Source organism: Papaver somniferum, chromosome 2 (genome assembly GCF_003573695.1).
Source record: "Papaver somniferum cultivar HN1 chromosome 2, ASM357369v1, whole genome shotgun sequence".
In the NCBI taxonomy this organism is placed as follows: Eukaryota; Viridiplantae; Streptophyta; class Magnoliopsida; order Ranunculales; family Papaveraceae; genus Papaver; species Papaver somniferum.
In genome coordinates this window covers 130,259,240-130,270,219 of record NC_039359.1, presented here as the reverse complement: position 1 = coordinate 130,270,219, position 10,980 = coordinate 130,259,240, and the positions used below count along the sequence as shown (strand labels likewise).

Genomic DNA, 10,980 nt, shown 5'->3' with positions numbered 1-10,980 from the left:
TTTGGACTAGATAGTACTAGGCCTGAGATGAGTGGACTAAAACTTTTCAAGCCCAATAACTTTGGGACTAAATGTCAATTTCTACTACAAGAATTCCCTTCGGATAATAGACTGAAACAAGTGGGCTGGTGTTGGGTCACATTGATGTGAAAGTCTTTAGACTTATCCATAAGGGTGATGTAAGATTTCTAGCGTCAGCTGCACACACCACTTTAATTGAATGTTGACGCCAAAAGTCGCGATTCCACTTCAATTAGTTATCAGCTGGTGTCTTTACAGGTTACATGTACAGAACTGGTTATGATAGTAAGTTCTATGGTGTGCTAATCTAGTAGTTAGATTAGCAGTTCACGTCAGCTAGGACAACCTCCAATGCCCTATGACAGTGCTAATTAGCATTTCACATCAGCGCCCAACCAATTTTAGCCGTCAAATCAAAAAATAAATCTAGACGCGTTGAACCATTCAGCACAACTATCTCGTTGTTAGTTCAAATGTGAGAAAATGATAGGAGAGAGAACTAGTGTTAACGAATAGACAAAGCTTTCTTTTTCATGCCAAGACAAACATGGAAAGCAGAACCAACCAGTTTGGAACTGCGCTCTACGGTCAATTCTGGTCGTCGTTCTCTTGACTTCAGTCAAGGTTCTTTATGCATCTTCTGTGATGATTTATCTTCATCTCTTTTGATGATTATATGTCCCTTTAGGGTTTCTTTGTGATCACTTGTGTGGTCTTTATCTATTCTTTGATTTTTTCTTTTTTTCTCTCTGTGTATTTGTTGGTTTTTGCTGTGTTATAGCCTCAACATCAAGAGATGCTCAAGATCGAGATTTTGATGCGATTCTACATCAGCTGAGCAACATCATGGTAGAACCGGTTACTCACTGTTATGATGATAATGAAGATGATACAGAAGACCCAGTAGAACTAAATAGAAATATTATCTTCAAGTTTAACTTAGGTAGAGAATACAATCTAAGTACTTTGAATGAGGTCTTAGCAAAAGATTGGAGACCTTCTGGTACGGTAGTCATCTCAGATCTAGGGGATGGGTTTTACAGAACTGAGTTCCAATTTCTCTGTGATTTAGAAGCTATGTTATAAGTAATGCCATGGTCCATTAAAGAAGATCTCATGCTGGCAGAACGGTGTAAAGAAGATCTACTTCTTGCAGATTATGATTTTAGATATGTATACTTTTGGATTCATGTATATGGGTTACCTTTCAGCATGATGAAACCAGGAAAAGTCTTCAACATTATCCAGAACATTGGAAAACCAGATCCTATTGATACTTCTCTGGCAGCAAAATGGGGGAAATACGCTAGAGTCCGTGTTCAACTGGATATAACTAAGCCGCTACCAAAAGATATGATCATTACTCTCAAATCAAAGAAGAAGTTTACCATCCATTTCGGGTACAAAATTATTCATAAAACACCAAGGTGACCAAATTAGTGATGCAAAAACTCCAACCATATGTTGAGATTTATAAGAACTCCATTTCCCCCAAAAGTGATACAAAAACTCCAAATCCAAAATAATAATCTAAATTAGATCTTTTCCTATTTCAGAAATACCAGGCTTACCCTTTTTATGCTTTTCTTTGTACGAGATATTAATTCCCCAAGCTCTCTTAAACTCTCAAACCACCACTGAAACCAGTACCGTGTCTATATCTTTCATTAACACCATCGCCGCCTCCTTCACCAGCAGCAACACCTCAACCTCCTACTCTTGCACCACCACTAAACCCACTGCAATATCCTGATCCTCCACCAAAATCACCTCCACAACTCCTCTTCCTACCATTACACCTCAATCAAACCCATTTCCATGTCCTTATCTACAAGCAAATTCGAAATACAGATCTCGATTCAACGAAGATTGGGTATTAATTTTTTAAGTTAAATCGATTTATATCAATGATGATGACGGTGGTGGTACTCCAAATCATATAATTTTACCGAACCTCCTACTCCTCCTCTTCCGATCCAACCTTCAATTTCTGACCATCTCCGAGAATCACTAAACAAAAAGTTGAATCACAATGATGATATATCATTATCATCATCATCTATTGTTTGATTTGAAGAAATTTCACCTCAACCTCAACTATTACAAGAGGTGCGTATTTCATTTTAGGGTTTTTTTGTATCTAATTTCCAATCAGAATCTGATTTCTAAAGAATTTGGTTTTAATTTTATGAATATCAGCTTTCAAAAGATTAACATCGGTATGAATACCTGATGGTGCTGGAATTCGGTCTTTTGTATGGAAGGTAATCAGTTTTCTTTTGATTTTTTAGGTTAAAAATTGAATGAATTTTGAGTTGGGTTTTTACAACAATTAAGGTAAATAAAAATGAATTTTATCTATTTATACGAGAAGAAATGTTTTGTTGTAAATGTGGTTGGATATGTGTTGAGATCATATGAACCAACAACTGCATCACTAGTGTGGTCTGATGAGGTTTACAAGCGAAGTGAAGTGAAGATTTAGTCATGTATGGGTAGACTTTATAGTCATATGGAGATGTATTTTTCCTATTTGACTGTTTAGAATGGGATTTTTGTATCTAACTCTTCTGCTGTTTAGATTTATGATGTAGTTAAATTCTATTTTCTTTATATTTGCTCCAAACTTATACAACGGTATATAGAATGTGGAACAGACTTCCACCTAATGTTTCTAGCAACTAGTAACCATAGGTAGGGAGAACATGGATGCACCAATCCACTGGATACGTGTTATTGTTGAGGTGAATGGTATTGTAAAATAGTGAATAGGATGTGGGACGGGCTGGAGCCTAGTAACTATGAGTGTTTTCTAGCAGGTTCAAATGTGTAGAAACTTTTTATTCTCATCGTGGAAATCCAAAATTGGTTTTTGCGCAGTTTTTTTCTTCCTGATTAGTGTTTGTTTTTGGTGCAGCATATGCTTAGTTGCAGTCCTCAACGTGTGGATGCTTGTTAGTTATGTGTTTACCAAGTTGAGTGATTCATTAATAGATACTTGTGAAATGATTTGTTTGTTTCAATAGTTGAGACCTCTGTGTGTGTCCATGCCTTAAATTATTTGTCCGAGTTTCAAGTTATTTTTTTTATAAACCAACACAGGTTATTGGTATTGGTGTGGTCAAACAGAATGAATCATGGTTTGAAATTTTTCTTGCAGTTGAATTCTGACGAAACCAATTACGGTTTCATCTTATTTATGATGAAACCGAAAATTGGTTCCATCGTATTTATGATGAAACCATAATTGGTTCCATCTAATCTTATCCTTAATTAAATTGAATTTTGTTTATGAGTTTGAATTGTTGTTGTGCTTGATAATGGATTAGATGTATGCTAGGATTTGTTACATGAAATTGAAGAAAAGGCCCGAAAATGGTTAGTTTTTGTATGTGCATATAGGCTCAGGAGTGGGATACTTGCTCTGTTGGATGTCATTTTGGACATAAAAGTGGATATGATAAGACGCCGGATGCTTCGTTTGGTCAACCTAGTAATGGAGTGCCTGGGATTCTTCGGATAATGGAGTCATCGCATTATTATTCAGAGAATAACGTTGCTCCGGCACGAGAGTGGGTAAGCACAATCCAAAATGTCTTTTTAGAAATAAGATTGATGCACTAGATAGTCTTGTTAGTTTGATAGTTCAGACTTTAGACGATGAATTTGCAAGATTGTGGCTATATATGAGGCGCTGAATTAGAAGTAATCCCCTTTGTGACTTGATAACCGTTCCAGTAAGCATTAAATGAACACTGCTAATTAGAAATATCTATTTAGCGTTCACAGACATCCCTGCAAGTCTGAATTTTAGGCTACAAAAGTTAACCTTAGCACATCAGAATGAAACTACTGGCGAGTAACCATCTTTGACATCAGTTATGTCTTATTGTTGTTACCACTCCAGAACTATCAAGAGTTGCTAAAGACTAATGTTTGCTATAATTTCTTTTGTATTAGGAAAGGGTTTAAAGTTGTAATAACAACTAGTCTCTCATCAGATGTTCCTGTTGGTTATTTTTCGTGGGATGAGTATGACATTATGGCACCCTTACAACCACAGACAGAAAAGGCCCTTGCGGTTGCCTTCAGACTGTGGTGCCTGAAACTTCCTTTTGCAGGCCCTTGAGATGCTTGAGAAGTCAAATATTCCAATAGATTCCTATGGTGGTTGCCATCAGAACCGTAATGGAGGTAGAAATCATACATATTACTTTGTATATCGTATCCCATTTTGGTGCCTTATTTTGAAACTTTTTGTCCAGCTCCTAGATGGGGTTTATAAAATCATGCTAGAATTATATGCTTAGTGTTGTCTGGTTGGCTTGTGAAGAGATTTTTAATTCTATTAGATACATAGACCACAAAAGTTTAATTTAGCAACTCCGTAAGTGCATGCTACAGTTACAACATTTATATTATTATTCGACAGCCTAGCATGTATCTTCTGTTGCCTGCTGTTGCTAATAGATAATAGTTTGTTGAGGTTCTTGACGACTAAAATAGGATACCTGTTTTTAGCAATAAACTTTGCACCTGCAATGTCAAATCTCTTGATATATAGTGGTCATGTTTGCTTAACTATTCACCAATCACGTCAAGCTTTCTAGATGTTCATATGGGTATCTTTTGTTATTCATACTGTACAATTAAATAATAAACTTTCTAGTAGACAATGAAACTTTTTTTAGGTGATCAACTTGATTTTCGATTGGTGATCAACTTGATTTTGGATTGTCTATTGAGAATTTACTTTTTGTTCATTCTTGAGTATTTAAGTTGTATCACTGCTTGCTGACATTAGTTCACTTTGTTGCAGGCTGACACTCGGTTCGCACCAATTATGGTTTCATCTTATTTATGATGAAACTAAAACCAGTTTCATCGTATTTATGATGAAACCAAAATCGGTTTATGATGAAACCAAAACTGGTTTCATCGTATTTATGATGAAACTAAATTTGGTTCCATCTAATTTTTGGTCGGTGGTGGTGGGCGGTCGTGGTGCTGGTGGCGGTGGTGCTGGTTTTGGGCGGTGGTGGTCGGCGGTGGTCGACAGTGGTGGTCGTCGGCGGTGGCTGATAGTGGTGGTGCAATGGCGTAGTGGCGGTGGTGGTGGTGGCGATGTGGTGGTGGTCGGCGATGGTGGCGCGATGATAGTCGTCGCCGGCAGTGGTCAGCGGCGGCGGTGGTGGCCGGTGGTCGATGGCGGAGGTGGTGGTTGGCTGCGGAGGTGGTCGGTGGCGGCGACGGTGGTAGTGACGGTGGGCGGTCATGGTGCTGGTGGCGGTGCGACATGTGTTGGCGGTGGTGGTGGTTTTGGTCGGTGGCGGCGATGTGTGGTGGTCGCCTGGTCGGTGGCGGCGACGATGTGTGGTGGTCGGTGGCGGCGGTGGTGGTGGTTGCGGCGGTGGTGGTCAGTGGTAGTGGCACGATGGTGGTGCTGCTGTGGTGTGTTGTTGTGAGAATATAATAAAAATTAAAGGTGGGGTTGATTTTTATTTTTTTTGGGTGATTTAAATTAGAAGTGTAATATTGACAGTTTATGTTAAATGGGGTTTTTATGAACAATTTGTTTTGTTGGAGTTTTTGTACATAGATAGTGACACCTATGGGGTTATAACTCGCGGCCCGTTTCAGGTATGAAAAACTCCCAAAAATGTGCTTCTACTGTGTTTTTTTTGGTCATGTTATGAAACAATGCCCTCATCTATCTAAAGCACTAGAAGAAATTCCTAATCTAAGTCCTGAAGAATTCGCTCTCAAGATGAATGATAAAACCTTTGCGAGATACTCTGAAGAAATTAGAGCGTTTTTTAAATCAAGTAATCCAGGTATCATACATGTTGTGAAAGATGTTCATCAGATTACAAGGTTCAATAACACTGTACAGGGGCCATTGATTTTCAAAGATCAAACCAAGGGCGGGGATGGTAACACATGTCATCTACAGACAACACTGGCAGCACTTAAGATGGCAGACAAAAATGTTGCAGGAGCTACAAGCACAGAAAATACAGGAAAGTGCACTATTTTTACCAGACAAGCTGACACTACTCTGCATGAAGACGAAACGGGTGCAGGTGCAGGCACTGAGTTGTTTGCCAACAACGTTAATAAGAAGACAAATGAGGTAACAAATCCTTCACGTGATCCAAGGAAAATATCCGTTCAAAAAGATGCTATCACCGAGGTTGTGCATGCGGTAGGGTTGAGAGTAAAAAAGAAAAAACTATTACTAAAGGTATTGTTATTTCGGGTATTACTGTTGATCCATCGGGTCATGTTAGTCACTTGTTAACCCATCCCATAAACGAGCTAGAAAAGACTATCCCAGAAAACCCAAACTCAAACCAATCAACCTTACCATCAACAGTGCTATCGACACCCCAGTCCCCAACCCTCAATGCATACCCTAATTTCAATTTTGCACAGAAAGAGGAAAAGTTTAACCTAAACGAAGAAGAAGAACTATCTACTTCCACTGCCTCATCAATTGACAACACAAAGAAAAAGATTAAAGGGTGGAAACGATCTGCAAGAATAAAGACAAAGAATGAAAGCAATCAACAGTGTGTAATTGTAGGATCAGAATCTCGCAGCAATAATGCCTCAGCGAAATTATCAACAACACAACACGACAGCGTCACAGAACAATTCCAGAAATGACATAATAAATGACGTCAGCTAAAATCATGAGAAAAATGTGATGATTCTGCGAAAATAAGAGAGTTTGCGAGGTTAACATTCGTAAGGTTGTGAGAATGTCGCAAGCCATATCCGAAAATAAAGGACAGATTAGCTGTCATCCATTATGAATTTCCCTATAAATAGTCGTTCAGTTGTAAAAGAAAGGAGAGAGATATTTTTCTGAATGAGAAGCAAGTAAAGAGGAGAGAGAAAATCTAGAGCAGTGGTTATTCTTGATTCCTTTATCTTTTCTTGTAATATTGTTCAAAGATTCATCAATAAAATTAAGATGGTTGATCTAAAATGAGTTGAATGTTAATAAAATCTTGTGAGGGGTGTAGTGTAGGATTTCCTGTAACTACATAATGGCGCTAGAAATGGGGAACATTGAAGATTATTCTAGAAAAAATTGAAGATTAATATTGAGATTTGTGAAGATTTAGAGTGATTGATTAAGAATTTTACATAATTTCTTGCAATTCGTTAAACATTGAAGAAATGGCTAGAAGAAGAAATACATCAGAACAACCAACTAATGTTAGAAGAAGCAAGAGAATTGCTGGAAGGGAAAGAAGTGAAATGGGAGAATCTACTAGAATGAGAAGTAATAGAGAAAATCAAATTCAACCACCAGTTCAACAAACACTAGTACCAGGGAGGAATACAGATTATGATAGGGTGAGTATACACACTTGGCAATCAAATTCAGCAGAAGAAGTAGAAGAAGAGCAACAAACCAAAAACCATAGACAGGTAGAGAGAAATCAAGAAGCAGATAAAGGAATAATTCGTGGAGATGAGGAAATTGGAGCGTTAGAAACGTTGAGACGAAGAATACACGAAGAAAGAAGAGCTGAGGCAGAAGAACGTGCGAATTTAACAAGACAAAATCACGAATTGAGGATGGAAAATATGAGACTACAGAGTAGAAGATCGAGAAGTATTACAAAATCATATTCAAGATCGACTAGAAGAGAAATGAGGCGAAACTCACCCACAATTAATGCTGGAAACAATATTCAAGAAGAAATATCAAATCCTAATGAAGAATATCGCGAAAATAGAGAAAGAACTGATGATCGTTACGTTCCACAAAATGAAACTTTTGATGATAGGCAAAATGGTAGAAATCAAGAGAACGGACAACGTCAGGGACGAAATGACCAAGATGGCGAAGGAAATCGAGAAGAAGGAAGGAGAATTTTACATGAAAGAGAAACTCAAAGAAATCAACAGACGATCGAAGAAGAAATTGAAAGACATTATGCTGAACAAGCACGTTTAATTTGCGAACGTGAAAGATTGAGAGCGAAAATGGAAGAACAAGAGCTTCAGGAGACAATTCGCCAGAACAATCACGACAATCGAGAAAGAAGGCGTACACAAAATCGGAATAACGGTAATATCAATGAAGAGTATGATAGAATACAGAGGATGGCTGAAAGACAGCGAATAGAATTAATAAGAAATGAAAAAAATCATGAAGGGGAAAATGAGAGACATCATTATATGCGAATTCAAGATAGAGATGAAGAAGAGACTCGCAGAAGAAGACGATATGAGGATAACGAAGAAGAAATGCAAAATTTCGCGAGAGAAGAAAGACATGAACGCAGAAGAAGGAAGGCGAAATTAAAAAGACCAATGGATCAAAATTCAGGTGTGAATAAACAAATATTGAAAGAGTTAGAAGAAATGAGAGGAATGCTAAATAATAGAGGAGAAGTAGGCAGAAGACAATTGGATGAAGCTATAGAAGAAGCTGTGAAAACTCCATTTACAAGGGAAGTACAACTAGGAGGAATACCTCCGAAATGCAATTTGCCCGCATTAACCATCATTTTTGATGGAAGAACTTGTGCAATTCAACACATTAAAGCCTATGTGAGGTGTATGCTGCAATGGGAAAATCATGATGTCGTATTATGCAAGTATTTCGCATCCAGCTTAACAGGGGAAGCGTTAAAATGGTTCGAAGGTCTACCAAAGAATACAATAACATCCTTCAATCATTTGCAGACTACATTCCTGGGGGCATATATAAATAATAATTCTTCGCGACCTGGTATTGAAGACGTGTTTGTATTAAAACAAATGATTGGCGAAAGTTTGAAGCATCTAACTAAAAGATGGAGGACTATGTGCAGCGAAATGGTTGGCTGTGTAGATGAGAGATATCTTATATTATCATTTATCAATGCTATGTTTGCAACCAACCTATTGTATGTCCAAATTTTCAGAGTCAAGAATACGATCACAATGACTGAATTGCGAGAACTTCAAGAAGAATATATTGCTCTAGAGGAAAGGCAAAATGAAATGGAATCATACCCAGTTGCGAACAACAATTCACAAACAGCGAATGCAAGCTTATTACCCAAGCTAATAAACACAGTGGCGAACACTTCGCAAGTACAACAAGAGAAGGTGACAAGTAACAATCAACAGAAACTGGTGGCTATGGGAAGCAGAGATCAAGAGGAGTATGAAGGAGAAATAAATTTCTACAATCGTGGTGGAAATAACAAGATTCAAAGACTCGATCAGCCACAAGAAACTTATGGAGGTCAAAGACAAAACTATAATAGAGGACAAGGAGGTCACAAGGTAGTATGGGAAGAAATCAAGATGCCACCTCTAAATGCAAGTGTGAAAAAAATATGGGAAGCTATAATTTTGATGGAGAATATACCAATACCATGGAACATGGGAACGGAACCACCTCCAAACCACAGAAGTCATGAGTTTTGTTCTTATCATCATTTTCATGGACATACTACAAATGATTGCAGAAATGTAAAAAGAATTTTATTCTGAGAATGATATATCAAGGAAAACTTAACCACTTTTTGGTAGGGCACCCACAATCTCAACCATTGCCACCACCACCAGAACATCACAAAGTAAACACGATGAAAAAGAAGGAAACATTCTTCATAGAAGTGGGTGCAAAAGAAAATAATCTATTCTGTCACTCTATCGTACATTCATACAAGACAATTGAAGATTTTCATGACAATGTTTTGAGTAGAGTGTTCGCAAGAGATAACGATGGAAGAGAAATTATGAATATTGCGAAAATCTCGCCACTAGAGGAATGACAGAAACAGATTATTTCTTTTACCGCAGAAGAAATCCCTGAAGGTGAAGAGGTACATGATAACCCATTGGTAGTAAAATTAGAAATTAATCCAAAACCGAAAGAAGATGAGGATGATGAAGCTGAAGATTCATGGGCAAATAATAGGATTCTGATCGATACTGGAAGCTCTGTGAACATCTTATTTTATCATACTTATAAAACTATGGGAGGAAGAGATGATGATCTTATACCATCAACATATAAGATATATGGTTTTAATGGTACTGCCAACAAGCCTAAAGGGGAGATTACTATGCGAATTCCATTGAAGGGAATACCTTCTGAAATCCTATTTTGTGTCGTTGATGTAGAATCACCCTACAATGCATTAATTGGTCGACCTTGGCTACATGGGATTCTAGGTGTAGCTTCAACTTTCCACCAGTGCATCAAATTCCCTCACCCTACAATGCATTAATTGGTCGACCTTGGCTACATGGGATTCTATATGTAGCTTCAACTTTCCACCAGTGCATCAAATTCCCTCACCCCAGCGGTATGTGAATCATAAAGGGAGATTGGGTTGAAGGAAAGAGGTGTTACGAAACTGAGATAGAATCTTGCGAAGGAAGAGGAAACAAGAAGGAAAATTGGCGACACAAAATCAAAGAGACCCAAAGAAGTGAGCGGTTGATGGTGGATGCAATCGAAAGAAAAGAATAAGATATGTTGCGAAACTAATGCTAGCTCAGAATAAAAAATGGTAAACATACCTCTACCAAGGAAACAGTAGCAGAAAATAACAAAGAAGTAGAGGATAGCAAAGGTAATATATGAATGATTGATTTGTTGCGAAACTCTCGCAATAAATAAAATTCTCAAAAATACATTTTATTGAATGACAAAATTGAGATTGCGAAATGCAAATACAATATGATGATGTGCAAGAATCTCGCAGAGATAATGAACTCTACAAAAGACAATCAGAGAACAATGACAAAAGAGAAATGGGAGAACCTTTATGGCGTACACCCTAGTTCGCGAATACGATTTCGCAAGAGGCAAATGTAAGACCTAAAGTATGTCATATAAGGGGGTACCTGTTGCATGGCTCAGGGAAAGTCTACACCGCTACCGGAACCTGAGTCATGGAGATTTGGGGTCAATAAAGCCCATCCGGGAGAGCC

The 10,980-nt window shown here is 37.9% G+C and overlaps 1 pseudogene; it reads left to right on the top strand.

Moving 5' to 3' along the window:
* Nucleotides 1–1,110: 1,110 nt before the first annotated feature.
* Nucleotides 1,111–4,845, top strand: LOC113351955 (annotated as a pseudogene).
* The last annotated feature ends 6,135 nt before the right edge of the window (nucleotides 4,846–10,980 follow it).